The sequence below is a fragment of the Schistocerca cancellata genome, chromosome 3 (assembly GCF_023864275.1).
Source record: "Schistocerca cancellata isolate TAMUIC-IGC-003103 chromosome 3, iqSchCanc2.1, whole genome shotgun sequence".
NCBI classification, from domain to species: domain Eukaryota; kingdom Metazoa; phylum Arthropoda; class Insecta; order Orthoptera; family Acrididae; genus Schistocerca; species Schistocerca cancellata.
The window spans coordinates 546,990,482-547,004,966 of record NC_064628.1 but is presented as its reverse complement, the minus strand read 5'-3'; the positions used below and the strand labels follow the sequence as shown (position 1 = coordinate 547,004,966).

At 43.1% G+C, this 14,485-nt stretch overlaps 1 protein-coding gene across 1 annotated transcript in view; it reads right to left on the bottom strand.

The window, feature by feature from the left end:
- LOC126175383 (ABC transporter G family member 23) overlaps positions 1–14,485 on the bottom strand; it is a 501,239-nt gene that overhangs the window by 331,489 nt on the left and 155,265 nt on the right. The gene's annotated exons all lie outside the window — the stretch shown is intronic.

Genomic DNA, 14,485 nt, shown 5'->3' with positions numbered 1-14,485 from the left:
CTTAAAAAGATGAATTATTTTAAAAAATGCGTGACAGAAAGCACAAAAGATTGGAAAATAAGAAATATTGAGGTGATCTACCAAAACACATAGAAAATATCAGCGGTAAAGCATCTTCTATGGACACCTCTATCGAATGAATGATAATAGGCTAATGAAACAAATATTCCCCTATTTCTGAAAAAATAAATCAAAAGTAGCGTAGATTACATAAATAAAATTCTACATTTAGATGACTTCCAAGGCAGAAGAAGCAACGAATCAGGAACAACATGGGCAACCATTATTCCCATGCGCCATTCCCGAATGGAAAAGGGAAGAGGGAATCAGTGGCACCAAGTGTACCCTCCTCCACATACCGTCTGGTGAACTGCGGAATGTGGATATAAATGTAGACAGAAGACAGACAAAATGGGAGCAGAGGAAACAGTACTAGGAAAATAGGAAATAGTAAAGAAAGAAGAAGGACTGAAGTTGTTAGGTGATCCCAGCTGCTAAAACCCAAGATTAAGAAAAGGGACACCTAAGTGACAGCAGACGGAAATTTTGCTGATGTGGACAAATCAGAAAAGGACCGTTTTTATAAATGTATCGCTATTTGTTATGGAAATATTACTAACATCTGATTAACCTACAGTCACTCGCAGTCCTCGTCAAATGTATATTTTAGAGAAAATTTTATTCAGACATTGGGTAGGTGACATTAACATTGGCGAAAACTATGGCAGCTGCCTCACCAATCATTGAAAAGTAAGAGGAAACATCAAAGTGACACACTTTATGCACAAATCAGAGTAAACGGTGTAATAGAGCTACGCGGTCCAGTCGCATTAATCTGACCACCGCCTATGTTTGACGTCAACGTGCAATAACCACTCGCAAACGGCAGGTGGTAGCACTAACAGTGGAAATTATATTCAGCGTATCAGAGGGAACTGGACAACTGTACAGTCGTTGTCGCAATGCGGAAACGGAGCGGTTTGGCTCAAATGGCCCTGAGCACTATGGGACTTAACATCTGAGGTCATCAGTCCCCTAGACTACGAACTACTTAAACCTAACTAAACTAAGGACAGCACACACACCCATGCAGGAGGCAGGATTCGAACATGCGACCGTAGCAGAAGCACGGTTCCGGACTGAAGTACCTAGAACCACTCGGCCACAACGGCCGGCAAAAACGGAGCGGTGTATGTAACGTCTAAATGGGCATGATCATTTGACTTCACGCCAACCGTTGAAGCATTTACGAAACGGCTAAGTCTGTAAACTGTTGGTGTGCCGCTGTGGTTAAAGAATACTATGCATGGCAAAATAGTTCTATCCAAAACCGATGCTGAGGTAACTGTGGTACACGACACCACAGGCCATAGACGACAGACGACGGGGTGGGGGGTAGGGGGGAGGAGGTAGGTTGTGGTGACGTGTACGAGCGAATAGTCGTGCAACTGTTGAACAACTGACCGCCCACCGCCCAGATGAACCAAGAGACAATCATCAGTGCCTCCTTAACGAGGGCCTCCGCAGCAAGCGCCTGGTTTGTGCTCCCAAACCGACTGCTGATCTTCAGAGGCGAAGGGTGAAGGTTCAATGAGTGGCGACAGGTGGTCTTTCCGAATGAATCACGATTTATGCTCCATCGGATAGATGGACTAACACCATGCACCAATCGTCGGAAGAATGGAGATTTATGGTCTGAGCAATGTTTTCGTGGCATTCTGTGGGTGATCTCGTTAAACTGGAAGGTTAAATGGATCAACACAAGTATGGAACTATCCTTGTGGACCATGTTCACCCATACATGTCATTTGTTCTTCCACGGGACGTTGGTATATACCAGCTGGAAAATTCAACGTGCCACACAGCTTGCAGTGTACGTGCGTGGTTCGAAGAGCACCATGATGAGATTACTGTACTCACTTGGTCACCAAATTGCTCTTATTTAAGGCAAATCGAGAATCTAAGGGGCCACCTCGATTGGGCTGTTTGCTCCCTAGATTCCCAACCGAGAAACCTACCGCGTCTGGCCACAGCATGGCTCCACATCCCTGTCGATACCTTCCAGAACCTCACTGACTGTCTCGCAGCGGCCTGTGCACCAGAGGACGATGTTCAGGCTTTTGACAGGTAGTCATGTTACTGTCACTGGAGATTGTATTTATGACCAATTTCATTAAACACTTGTTACGACTCAGTATGTTAAACGGGTTTCTGCAGGATTTACATGGCGTCCCAGGAGTATTCAGGGGTATGACACGAACGATCAAGCAAAAAAGTCTAGTAAACATACGCTCTAACATGCATACCTTACGAGCTATGAGCATTTCTTGATCTTCCATGCTGTGAAACGAATCCCCTCTACTGCAAGCGCTTTGCTTTCGCTATGTTGAGTGTTGGCAGTATGGACCAAAACAAGGAAAAATGTCCAGTGGGCTCTAAAGTTCATACCTTGAGAGCTATAAGCACTTGTTCGTCCTCGCTACTGTGAAACAGGTCTCTTCTACTGAAAAAGTACTCATAGCTCTGAAGGTATGTGTATTAGACCCTGTGTTCACTAGACAGCTTTTTATTATTTTGGTCCATACTATCTCCTCCCAAGGTATGGAAAGCAAAGAGCTTGCAGTAGAAGAGATGTGTTTCACTCTACTAAAGATGAACGAGTGCTCACAGCTCTTAAGGTGTATTGTGACGAGCCATTTGTTGCCACTATTGACCAGACGTTTTCAATTGGTGAGAGATCTGGAGAATGTGCTGGCCAGGGCAGTAGTCGAACATTTTCTGTATCCAGAAAGTCCCTACATGACCTGCAACATGCGGTCGTGTATTATCCTGCTGAAATGTAGGGCTTCGCAGGGATCGAATGAAGGGTAGAGCCACGGGTCGTAACACATCTGAAATGTAACGTCCACTGTTCAAAGTGCCGTCAATGCGCACAAGAGGTGACCGAGACGTGTAACCAATGGCACCCCATACCATCACGCCGGGTGATACGCCAGTATGGCGACGACGAATACACGCTTCCAATGTTCGTTCACCGCAATGTCGCCAAACACGGATGCGACCATCATGATGCTGTAAACAGAACCTTGATTCATACGAAAAAATAACATTTTGCCATTCGTGCACCCAGGTTCGTCGTTGAGTACACCATCGCAGGCGCTCCTGTCTGTGATGCAGTGTCAAGGGTAACCGCAGCCATGGTCTCCGAGCTGATAGTCCATGCTGCTGCAAACGTCGTCGAACTGTTCGTACAGATGTTTGTTGACTTGCAAACGTCCCCATCTGTTGACTCAGGGATCAAGACGTGGCTGCACGATCCGTTACAGCAGTGCGGATAAGATGCCTGTCATCTCGACTGCTAGTGATAAGAGGCCGTTGGGACCCAGCACGGCATTCCGTATTAGCCTTCTGAATCCACCGATTACATATTCTGCTAACCGTGCTTGGATCTCGACCAACGCGAGCGGCAATGTCGCGATACGATAAACCGCAATCGCGGTAGGCTACAACCTGACCTTTATCGAAGTTGGAAACGTGATGGTACGCATTTCTCGTCCTTACACGAGGCATCACAACAATGTTTCACCAGGCTACGTCGGTCAACTGCTGTTTGTGTATGAGAAATCGGTTGGAACCTTTCCTCATGTCAGCACGTTATAGGTGTCGCCGCCGGCGCCAACGTTGTGTGAATGCTCTGAAAAGCTAATCATTTGCATATCACAGCATCTTCTTTCTGTTGGTTAAATTTCGCGTCTGTAGCACGTCATCTTCGTGGTGTAGCAATTTTAATGGCCAGTAGTGTAAATTTTGCACATGGTATTTGAAGGTGTTGCAGATTGCATAAAAACCTTGGATAGGGCCAACTGAATCACGCTGGATACTCATGATAATATAATAACATGAAAAGTCTGAGCACTTACAGAGTAAACAGTCACTATTCCTGAGAGTGCCTTCAGTTCTACTTCGTTATTGAAACTAGAATTCAATGCTAAATTAGAGGAGCTTCAAAATGATACGTCGGCAACTTTGTCCTTCCTTGTGGCGAAGTTCCGCCCTAGTAAACAATTGCTGCTAGGACGGGAGACGTAATTACGTGGCTTCTATGCACGTACAGAGGTTGCCGGAGACGAAATACTTTCGCAACATTGGCGGGGCTCTAGGAACAAGCCGACCTTGGTGCCGCGTGAAGAAACGGCTGGAGTTCAGTTGCAGTGTACCGGATTCTGCTTGCGTGTCATCTGAGCGGCAGAAAAAATGTATAAGTTATGTTTTGTGCTGCGAGGTCCTCCGTTGGGACTGGTCCTTATTAGTCGAGCGAGGCAACAATTTATTTTAATCGCTGTACTTAGACAAAACCTGGTAACCGACCGTGTTGCAGTCTAGATCCACGTAGAACACACGAACCGCCTTGCTTCGGCGATTCGAGTTTTGAAGTGTTTTGCGGAGAACATGCTGCAAGTAAACAGTAGTATTTCCCGTGACAAAGCGCATCTACGTGAACAGGGGTTATTTATTTAGATTCTCCAAAATTCAACTCGAAATTAATCGAGTATCTCTTATGTCTGTAGAGGATACTTCTGTTAAGTGTAGCATGGAGTTTATTCAGTTCGTTGAAAGAACAACTGAATAACGTCAATTTTAAATGCATGTTTACACTGTAATTTGTAGTCAGATCTACAATGTACTAATATTTTACTGATTCAGAACTGGATTGGGTAAAAACTTTTCATCGAGTAAAATGAAAAATTATGCTTAAATTACTTAAATAAACGGGAACAGACTGGAAGGAGACTAACAAGGCGCCACAGTTAAACGAAGACTAATCGTAAAAGTGCGAGAGTAAGAAGCTAGTAAAATACCTATTAAGAGTGGTGTGAGATAAGGTTGCTGCAAATTTCCAGTTCTGTTTATTATCAATGGTGACAGACTTGTGGTTAAAACATTGAAAAATATAGGAATAAAGTTGGAAGGAGAATGGAAGTTATTAAATAAGGAGGTGAACAAGTGGTTCTATCAGCCAATGAATATCTCTGGGAAATCATGGAGCTCCAAGAATAAAGGAAAGAACACCTGGGATGCGTATCAACTTTCCCAAGACAAAATAGACGAGCGGACAGTAGATATAACTCTACAGGGCAATAAATCCTAACAAGTAAACTATTTCTTTACTTAGGAAGAAAAACTGTGCCATTAAAATAAGACAAAAATAGCGCACAGAAATGATACGTGTATTAATGACAACAGTACAACTGGAATTCAACTAAAAAAGAATTTTGCAGGACATCGCCCAAGCTGTGGCTAAGTCATGTCTCCGCATATCCTTTCTTCCGGGAGTGCTAGTGTTGGAAATTTCGCAGGAGAGATCCTCTGACGCCTGGGAGGTAGGAGACGAGATACTGGAGGAGTTGTCGTGAGTCGTGCTTGGGTATCTCAGTCGGTAGAGCACTTGCCTGCGAAAGATGAAGGCCCCGACTTCGAGTCTCAGTTCGGCACGCGGCTTTAATCTGCCAGGAAGTTTCAAACCACAAATGTTCATCAGATTTTGTACTATGCTAAAGAGTAAAAACACGCCATCTGAAATTAAATGCAGCAAACGTAACATAGTATAGTATTTTCCCGAGTGAAATGAAGTTTCTGCCACTTGAAGGGTAAACATTTGTAAAGATATCTTTAATGAAGTCGAAGACAACCGAAGGCTCTGAATCAAAATACGTCAGTGTTCCTGAAACATTTCCCACAGTGTATAACACGCTAATTTTTAAAACAGGCTAGCTTGCTGTACCCATCTTTATAAACAAATACAGGGTATCCCACACAGAATCTGTCAAAATGAATTTTCACTCTGCATGTTCGTAATTCCCTGGCTGATTAAAAATGTGTGCCGTACCGGAACGTGAATCTGGGACCTTTGCCTTTCGCCGGCTAGTGCTTTTCCTACTAAGGTATCCAAGCATGGCTGACGACTCATCCTCACAACATTACTTTCGCCAGCATCTCATCTCCTACCTTCCAGACTTCACAGATCGTCTACAACATTGCAAGAATGCACTACAGAAGAAATGAGGAGTCATGTCTTCAAGTATCATTTCTTCCAAGTGTGTTAGTCTTTCAAAGTTGGAGGAGAACTTCTGTGAAGTCTGGAGATGCTGGCGGAAGTAAAGCTGTAAGTATGAGTAGTGAGTCGTGTTTGGATAGCTCGATCAGTAGAGCACTTGCCTCCGAAATGCGAAGGTCCCAGGTGCGAGTCCCGGTCCGGCATACAGTTTTAATATGCGAGGAGATTTCAGTTAATGTGGAAATCGTATAATAATGTGGAAAGGACCTTAATGTGGAAAGGAACTTAACTGAATACTTTCAATTGATGACCTAATAGCACAAAAAGAGTATTTAGTTTTTTCGTTAACAAAAACTACATATACCGGATACACGATAGCAAATGTTCAAATTGACGATCTCTAATCTCACTGTATGTGTTGCAACATAATCCATTGACGGAACAGAACTCTGGGTTCAAATTCATGTTACCGCATCGTTTGCACATGCGGTTTGCGATATGGGTGAGATTGCTCCTCTATCAGTACTCTCCGCAGCACTGTATCCTTCGTAGTGTCCATTAGTCGGGCAAGTTGACAATTTATTACCACACACATTCTCCCACAGGATCCAACACATCTCTACCAAAACTACTTCAGGAACAACTCTTGTTGGCAATCTTGGCCAGCTCTCTGTGCCTGGAACGACCGAATTTGTCGCGAACCTCTGTCCACTACAGTAATTTTTTTTCTAGCCAGGATATCAGCTGTTGCGAAATTTTTCTGTGTACATTTGTTGGGCTTTTCAGGCAACTCACGTTAAAAGCATGTCTTCAAATTCTTACAGTAATGTTTTATCTTCGACAACTAGTTACCGACTGTATTCCTGGTAAACTCCATTGTTGGAAATCATGTTGTTGTTGTTGTTGTTGTGGTCTTCAGTCCTGAGACTGGTTTGATGCAGGTCTCCATGCTACTCTATCCTGTGCAAGCTTCTTTATCTCCCAGTAACTACTGCAACCTACATCCTTTTGAATCTTCTTAGTGTATTCATCTCTTGGTCTCCCTCTACGATTTTTACCCTCCATGCTGCCCTCCAATGCTAAATTTGTGATCCATTGATGCCTCAGAACATGTCCTACCAACCGATCCCTTCTTCTAGTCAATTTTGCCACAAACTTCTCTTCTCCCCAATCCTATTCAATACCTCCTCATTAGGTATGTGATCTACCCATCTAATCTTCAGCTTTCTTCTGTAGCACCACATTTCCAAAGCTTCTATTCTCTTCTTGTGTAAACTATTTATCGTCCATGTTTCACTTCCATACATGGCCACACTCCATACAAATACTTTCAGAAACGACTTCCTGACACTTAAATATATATTCGATGTTAACAAATTTCTCTTCTTCAGAAACGCTTTCCTTGCCATTGCCAGTCTACATTTTATATCCTCTCTACTTCGACCATCATCAGTTATTTTGCTCCCCAAATAGCAAAACTCCTTTACTACTTTAAGTGTCTCATTTACTAATCTAATTCCCTCAGCATCACCCGACTTAATTCGACTACATTCCATTATCCTCGTTTTGCTTCTGTTGATGTTCATCTTATGTCCTCCTTTCAAGACGCTATCCATTCCGTTTAACTGCTCTTCCAAGTCCTTTGCTGTCTCTGACAGAATTTCAATGTCATCGGCAAACCTCAAAGTTTTTATTTCTTCTCCATGGATTGTAATACCTACTCCGAATTTTTCTTTTGTTTCCTTCACTGCTTGTTCAATATAAAGATTGAATAACATCGGGGATAGGCTACAACCCTATCTCACTCCCTTCCCAACCACTGCTTCCCTTTCATGTCCCTCGACTCTTATAACTGCCATCTGGTTTCTGTACAAATTGTAAATAGCCTTTCGCTCCCTGTATTTTACCCCTGCCACCTTCAGAGAGTATTCCAGTCAATATTGTCAAACGCTTTCTCTAAGTCTACAAATGCTAGAAACGTAGGTTTGCCTTTCCTTGTTGGAAATTATAGAAACGCAAAAGTATTATTGACAAATCTAACTTCAAGTTTCAGTGAGCTTCGTGTTTCAGGCTAACACCACCAACGACAGTGTGATACGCGTTGTTGGTTATGGCACATCAGTTATCTACAAACACATGCCTGACACGTACTCCTCATCCAAGACCTCGTACCACGTGAAGTACTCATTTCCAACCACTGGCCCCTTAACTTAAAACGGTTTTGTCATTTTGACCCTAAACGTTTGGGACACCCTGCATAACCGATAAGTAAGCTCGGTAACAAAGTGTGCTGTGATGTGCGTCCTCATAACTAATACATATTACAGCGTTCCCTGACATGCCAGTTAATGGACCACCCACCACTAAAGAGGCGAAAAGCCGTACTTTCCACAGTGAAACAAAATGAAATTTCGGAGAATGCTAGCAGTCGGTTCACAGTTACGCGTTCGCAAGTGATAAGAATATTATAATTTTAATTTCTGTTTTTATATTTCTTGCCGAATAAATCTGATTTATGAAGAATAAATTTATTTTATTAAATAATAAAACTTGATCAATTCCATCCTTTACTCACTGCAGTAACTGTACGAGTGGTAAACATTTGGGTTAGCTCTTCGAAAACTACATGTATTTTCTCAATCACTTCCTTATACATGTCCGGCCGGAGTGGCCGAGCGGTTCTAGGCGCTTCAGTCTGGAACCGCGCGACCGCTACCGTCGCAGGTTCGAATCTTGCCTCGGGCATGGATGTATGTGATGTCCTTAGGTTAGTTAGGTTTTAGTAGTTCTACGTTCTAGGGGACTGATGACCTCAGATGTTAAGTCCCATAGTGCTCAGAGCCATTCGAACCTTTTACATGTTGGTTTCTGAAAACATATGAACTTAACTTTTACACTTCAAACATCTATCTAACACGTTAAAGACAATTGTGATCTACTTCTACCTACACAAATATCCACGAGGAGTTCATAAAATACTGACGCATGTTAAATACCGAGATAATCATCTTTTAATATCGTTAATACTTTTTTACTCAAAAAATCATCACAAAAAAACTGTCAAAATACAGATTTCAGCTGAACATCGTCCTCCATGACTTATCCCTTGTTTCTTCCTTTACTTCTTGGTACGATATTTCTCCCCTCAAATCTATAACCAAACTATACTTCTTTTTCTACCTCTGTTTCAATGATAGGTTTTTACCAACAGTTTTTCCATGAATGTATCTGAATCAGATCGCTTTCCCTTTCTGATATGCTTCTTTTACTCTGTCGAGTACTTCTTCATTCCCTACTCTGTCCAATCATTTAATTTTCTCCATTCTTCTCTACAGCTATATATCCAAAGGTTTCCAAATATTTCTTTTCTGTGCCAAGGGTAGCACGGCTGTCAGCAGCCCGTTGGACAGAGTAAACACAGGGCGTTTCCGCACGTGTAGCTCGACGGTGTTGTGCAGATGTGTCTGAGAATTCCGACACTTTGGACACAGTATGTTACTGCATGATCTGCAAGTAAATGTGATCAGTATGTGCCCAGCAGGATAGATTATCGAACAGGCGCTGTGTGCCGATGTTTTTGCTAATGCTACCATCGCTTAGCCGGAGTGAATGAACTGTTTTACTTCCATCGAAACTTTCATAACTTGTTTGTTAAATGTTTCTGTCCATTAGTAATCAGGTTATATGCAGCAGTGAATGCAGTTTTCGTTGCACGTCAATACGTGTACCTGTTCAGAAGCAGTTATTTCTGAAATATTTAAGCTTTTAGCGACATAACAGAGGCGTACGCTAACATGTTGTTGTGTCTTGTGTCTAATACTGAACTGAACTGTTTCAGGTGAACCTTTGAGTAATGGCTAATATACGCATGGATGATGTAGCCAGTCCTCATGTGTAATGGAACTAGTTGGATACTTTTCAGCAGGCAGGTTTCAGCAAGATTGTGTGGGATACAAACCCGGAACCATCGAAGTTCATTATCGAAGACAAGCCGTCTTTCTTGAAATGTCTGATTTTTAACATTATGTTGTGTAATTGTCGGCTTCTGTAATAATTCCCAAGTTCTGTTTGATTATTGGTTTTACTACGATTAAGTTATATTATGAAAGAAATGTCCTGGTTTTTAAGCATGATGTTTTAACAGTTGTTAAGCAGCTTTTAAATACTTAAGCTTTTAAGTTAAATGGCTTTTGAGCCTTGTTTTTACAGGTGTTGGTGCATTTGATCCTGTTTCTGTTTACGAGAAGTTTTGCGACACAACTGGTAAATGTTCAATCCGTTGGTTACTTGAGCTCAAGATAAATTTCAGGTTTGTAAGGTATTTCACCGAGATGCCCTAACGAGCGATCTGTTCAAGTTATTGTGATATGTTACATATGTCGTTATTTAAATAAATATGCAATTTTTAGCAATTTCTAACTCAACTCCATCAGTCAGTCCCAGCCTTTCATCCTTCTGCCAATTCCGCAACACTTCTTTCTTTCTTAATGCGCATGTTTCTGGGCCACATGTTTACCGACTGAGCTACCCAAGCACGGCTCAGAACCCGCTCTCTGAGCTTAAATTCCACCAGTAGTTCGTCTCCTGCCTTCCAAATTTCACAGAAGCTCCCACAGACTGTTGCTAAGACACGTCACCACATATCCTTTCTTCCAGGAGTGCTAGTCTCGCAAGTTTCGCAGGAGAGCTTCTGTGAAGTTTGGAAGACAGGAGACGAGCTACTGGCCGAATTTAAGCTGTAAGGGCGTCTTCTGAGGCGTACTTGGGTAGTTCAGTCGGTATAGCACTTGCCCGTGAAAAGCAAAGGTCCCGAGTTCGAGTCTCAGTCTGGCCCACGGTTTTAATCTGCCACGAAGTTTCATATCAGTGTACAGGCCACTCCAGAGTGAAAATATCGTTCACCTATGGCTTTTTAAAATTATACTTCTCTCTCTCAGGTTGGAAGGCATGGAGGAGAACAAGTTACAAATTTAAAATACCTATTTTTAGAGATTGACAAATCATGGTATTTTCAATTGCATTATTTTTACTTCTAGTTTTTTTCTCTTCATGTTACGTAACGGACATGTTTGCATTGTCCTCAGAACGAAAACGTTTCAAATGTGCGACTGCCACGTCAAGGTATTTAAATAACACATCTACCAATCCTCCAGCACACGTCTAATGAATTTCAGTGTAAATATAATTATATTAAACCTTCCTCCACGTAGTGCAAAATCCATTTTAACACTTTGATAAAAAGTCAGTGATTTCCAACGCAGAAGGTAAATAATCATTGGCTTGGCATGGATGCTGCTGCAATACTTTACACACTACGGTAAAAATGACTGATAAATTTTAATCTAGAACTGCTCATTTCCGTTCAAAATGTTGGCGGTTGTGCCCAATCTGTGACGACTGCTTTCTAAAAGATATTGCCAATAGTGCAAGGCAGCGACTGGTGACGACCAATATGATAAAATATTTCGAACAATTAGTGCAATCATACCAAGCTTTACCCTCTCGTTAATAATACGAATTTTTCAGTACTCTGTTTTAACAAAATCTGAGAAGTAAATTAATACCTTTTAATAGAGCAATTTTAAAAACTTGTCTTTTTTAAATAGTATACTTTACTTAAATCGAATACTTTACCGAAGAGGGAAGTTATAGATTTATTGTTATAAGAGTGAGATTCAATCCAAAAAGAAAACGGATCGGTGTGTTCTTTTTTTTTTCTAGGAAGTTGATGGTAATTTATTGGTTTTTCGAAAAGAGAACAGCAAGTGGAAAATCATTTTACACCTATCTTTTTAGTCTTATACAGCAAGTGAACTAGTTCGTAAACCACAGCAGTCGGTAGATTGATAACCTCGTAATCGTGTCTGATGTAGGTCGATTGGATACGTAATAAGCCATTAGCGGTCATCATTATTTCTTTCATTTTTCTGGCTTAGTTTTGTGAATATTAACCGCAAATCCGACACAGTTTAATTAGTCGCTGTAGCATTCTCCCATTCAGAGTCAAGTGGAAACTTGAACACGCTTTTGTAACCAGTCCGGACGCCCTTGTTACATATTAGCGTATTAGCTAACTGCAGAAAGCCTGCTAAAGCTGCGGACCTCGTTAATAACAATTCTTGTCGCATTTCACTGCCACCAGTGTTGCCGCTGTTATATACACTCCTGGAAATTGAAATAAGAACACCGTGAATTCATTGTCCCAGGAAGGGGAAACTTTATTGACACATTCCTGGGGTCACATACATCACATGATCACACTGACAGAACCACAGGCACATAGACACAGGCAACAGAGCATGCACAATGTCGGCACTAGTACAGTGTATATCCACCTTTCGCAGCAATGCAGGCTGCTATTCTCCCATGGAGACGATCGTAGAGATGCTCGATGTAGTCCTGTGGAACGGCTTGCCATGCCATTTCCACCTGGCGCCTCAGTTGGACCAGCGTTCGTGCTGGACGTGCAGACCGCGTGAGACGACGCTTCATCCAGTCCCAAACATGCTCAATGGGGGACAGATCCGGAGATCTTGCTGGCCAGGGTAGTTGACTTACACCTTCTAGAGCACGTTGGGTGGCACGGGATACATGCGGACGTGCATTGTCCTGTTGGAACAACAAGTTCCCTTGCCGGTCTAGGAATGGTAGAACGATGGGTTCGATGACGGTTTGGATGTACCGTGCACTATTCAGTGTCCCCTCGACGATCACCAGTGGTGTACGGCCAGTGTAGGAGATCGCTCCCCTCACCATGATGCCGGGTGTTGGCCCTGTGTGCCTCGGTCGTATGCAGTCCTGATTGTGGCGCTCACCTGCACGGCGCCAAACACGCATACGACCATCATTGGCACCAAGGCAGAAGCGACTCTCATCGCTGAAGACGACACGTCTCCATTCGTCCCTCCATTCACGCCTGTCGCGACACCACTGGAGGCGGGCTGCACGATGTTGGGGCGTGAGCGGAAGACGGCCTAACGGTGTGCGGGACCGTAGCCCAGCTTCATGGAGACGGTTGCGAATGGTCCTCGCCGATACCCCAGGAGCAACAGTGTCCCTAATTTGCTGGGAAGTGGCGGTGCGGTCCCCTACGGCACTGCGTAGGATCCTACGGTCTTGGCGTGCATCCGTGCGTCGCTGCGGTCCGGTCCCAGGTCGACGGGCACGTGCACCTTCCGCCGACTACTGGTGACAACATCGATGTACTGTAGAGACCTCACGCCCCACGTGTTGAGCAATTCTGCGGTACGTCCACCCGGCCTCCCGCATGCCCACTATACGCCCTCGCTCAAAGTCCGTCAACTGCACATACGGTTCACGTCCACGCTGTCGCTGCATGCTACCAGTGTTAAAGACTGCGATGGAGCTCCGTATGCCACGGCAAACTGGCTGACACTGACGGCGGCGGTGCACAAATGCTGCGCAGCTAGCGCCATTCGACGGCCAACACCGCGGTTCCTGGTGTGTCCGCTGTGCCGTGCGTGTGATCATTGCTTGTACAGCCCTCTCGCAGTGTCCGGAGCAAGTATGGTGGGTCTGACACACCGGTGTCAATGTGTTCTTTTTTCCATTTCCAGGAGTGTATTTGGTGTTATTCACGTCCCTCAGGATGCGTAATAACACCAAATTAACTTTAAATGCGAACATTTTTAGGTTAGGCTTTACCGTGACTGTTACTGACATTAAATGAAACAACAATTTCACTGTTACCAGTCATCGTTGTAAATCCACCCGATGATGGAGGTTTAAACCTTCGAAACGCGTCGTGGAAATAAATAAAACGGTGACTGGTAATAATGAAATTGTTGTTTCATTTAATTAACACCAAATTAATTGTTAATCTAATTTTAAATAAAGTGTCGCCTGCAGGGAATGCCCTAACCTTTTCCGAGGCTGGTTTTGAAGTACCATTTCATATACAGGGTGTTACAAAAAGAAACATGCTACATGTTTTCAGTGAACAACATGTTAAATGTTCCAACTTCGTAAAACACAATAATTATGTTTTGACTGATTGATTCTTTAATTACTTTGGCACACGTACGTCGCTAAATCGTTTTAGCGATTACGAAGACATATACATGTGATTCAGTGTACACTAGGCTGCAATCCCAATATGTCTCAGTTAACGATCCCAAATCTGCACGTGTGCAACGTGCAAAGACCAGCTTCTGGTAGCAAGGTTACGGCATGAAGTGTTTTACTTTCGCCTTCTCGTGGCTGCTGAAACGTAACCGGCTCTGCTAATTGCGGCGATGGAGAGATATTGCAGCTATACTTGGGATGGGAACTGAAGTTCGATAACCACCAGAAACGGGCCTCTGCAGTGTTTTAATTGGTTCCGCTATTGTATTGCAGTCCAGCTGAATTTCAATTTCTTTGGCAGAAACTTAACAATAACACTTATTTCGCTACTATCAAAGTGAAAAT